The sequence below is a fragment of the Lactuca sativa genome, chromosome 5 (genome assembly GCF_002870075.4).
Source record: "Lactuca sativa cultivar Salinas chromosome 5, Lsat_Salinas_v11, whole genome shotgun sequence".
NCBI classification, from domain to species: Eukaryota; Viridiplantae; Streptophyta; class Magnoliopsida; order Asterales; family Asteraceae; genus Lactuca; species Lactuca sativa.
In genome coordinates, this window is record NC_056627.2 from 120,237,252 (window position 1) to 120,239,647 (window position 2,396).

Consider the following 2,396-nt stretch of genomic DNA (forward strand, 5'->3'; position numbering starts at 1 on the left):
CCTGATGTTGCGAATGACCTTCTTGAGTTGTACCTCAATCTGCTTGATGAACACTTTCAGCTTATGAGTCACTTCAGATTTGAGCTTTAGAAAGAACACCCATGTAAATCGTGAAAAGTCATCAACAATAACAAGAATATACTTGCTACCACCGATGCTTTCGATAGATGATGGACCACACAAATCAATATGAAGTAATTCGAGTGGTTCAACAACTTTTGTGTTAATTATAGATGGATGATTTTGACGACTCTGCTTCCCCATTTCGCATGCAGCACATAAATGATCTCTGTCGAACTTGAGCAATGGAAGGCCTCGAACATGACCTCCAGTGACAAGTTTATTGATATCTTTAAAGTTGAGATGAGAGAGTCTTCGGTGCCACAACCAGCTTTCGTCAGATTGTGCTTTTGATAACAAGCATATAGTTGGGTTTCCTTTGATGGGTTTAAGGTTTAGAGGAAACATTTCACCCTTACGTTCAGATTTGAGAATTACTTTCTTCGTCTTCTTCTCAATAATTTCAGAACCTTCATCGTCGAATGAGACTTTGAGACCTGTACCTCCAACAAGCTGAGATACACTGATGAGGTTGTGTTGTAGTCCTTCCACATATTCCACCTTCCTTATAGTAAAATCACCATTAGTTATCATTCTGTATCCCTTTATGGTGCCGAAAGAGTTGTTTCCAAACTTGACGTTGCCACCATTTGAAAGAGACCTGTATTCCCCGAGCTCTTCTTTCCTCCCTGTCATGTGACGCGAGCAGCCACTATCGATGTACCATTCTTCGTCGAACTGCTCGTCACTTATAACCTGCAAAAATTAAGCAGATTTAGGAAACTAAAGTTTCTTGGGTCCACGTGAGCTTTTCACAGGAACAGGAATAGTAAGAGAGATGTCAACAAGATATGTTCGTTTTATTAGTGTTGTTTCATCTTTCTTTTTTATGGTAAAAACTTTGATTTTATTAGGATTAGGTGCGTTCGGTTTAGACTCTGGTTTGGATTCAGAAACCTTCTGTTTTCCCTTTTGTTCAGCTGACGAATGAGATTTTTGAGAATGAATAGAATGAGCTTTTGAGTGAGATAGAGATGAATTGGAAGAATTAGAAGAACTAGATGAATGAGAAGAAGTGGACTTTGATAGAGATGACTTCTTGGCTGGAGACTCTAGGTGACCCTTTTGCTTTTGATCATTGGTGGGACTGACCTTAGAGTTTTGATCTCTTTTGATTTCAGAAACGAACCTATGCTTTCGGTTGGAGTCGTTCTGTGAACCGAACCTTTGCTTTCGGTTGGAGTCATCCTCAGAACCGAACCTTTGCTTTCGGTTGGTATTCTTTTCCGAACCGAACCTTGGCTTTCGGTTGTTGTGGCTCTCATGCTTTTTGACAGGATTGTTCTCAAACTTCAGATTCTTGTCTTGATGTGAGAAATATGCATTCAGGGATTGCCAGAATTGTTTCCTTTCAGAGAGATTCTTCCTGTATCTCTGGTTCCTTTCATGTTTCTTATTCCTCATCTGCTTCGGTTGATGATGGATATTGGCTTTCATTTTCGGTTTCTCCTTTGCTGGTTCACTTTGGACTGTGGGAGTTTCACTTTGAACTGACGAACTAGAGGGAACATCTTCTTTTGCTGAGCTTCCATTCTCTTGAGGAATGTCTTTCGTACCACTGGTACTTGGCACATCGAAATTATCTGGCTTGTTCAAGGGTTCTGGTATGTATCTACCTTTACTTATCCATGAGGTCCTTTCTGATAAGCCTACCGTTTCATCTGCATTATCGATTGGAGCTGACCAAAAGAACTCATCGCAGCCATCAGCATTATCTTCGTTTACAATAGCTGTGAGTTCAGCAGTCTGATGTTCGGTTACTCCTGTGACCTTGTACACTTGATTTGGAGTGGTCCTGGCCTTTTGATATACAACTGCTTTTTCTGCTAAGATCGGGGACTTTTGTTGGGACAATCGAGCGAATTCCACTGAATTTTCTGAAATTAGATTCTTGTGGTTTTCAGGTTCGCTTTTCACAAATTCTGAGCAGTCAACCGTGTCCTCTACAGAAATTTCACTCATATTTTCATCCTCATTAAGCTCAGATGCATTTTCAACATCAATTTTGTTTTCTGAGCTCAAGTTGGCGTTTAAAGAGTAAAATTTTTTTATGGTTTTGGTTCTCAGTTTAAGTCTATCATTTTCATCCAAAAGGTTTTTAACCATGTCCTTATGGTCCTTGGATTTAATGAAAGATTCAATTTTGTCCAGTCCATACATATAGGTCGGATTGACGTCATCAGATGATATCACACTCTCACAATTATAAGCTTCAGCATCGATTTCATCCTCCTTAAACTCAAGGAAGGGCAAAATCATGCGATGGATCTTTTGTC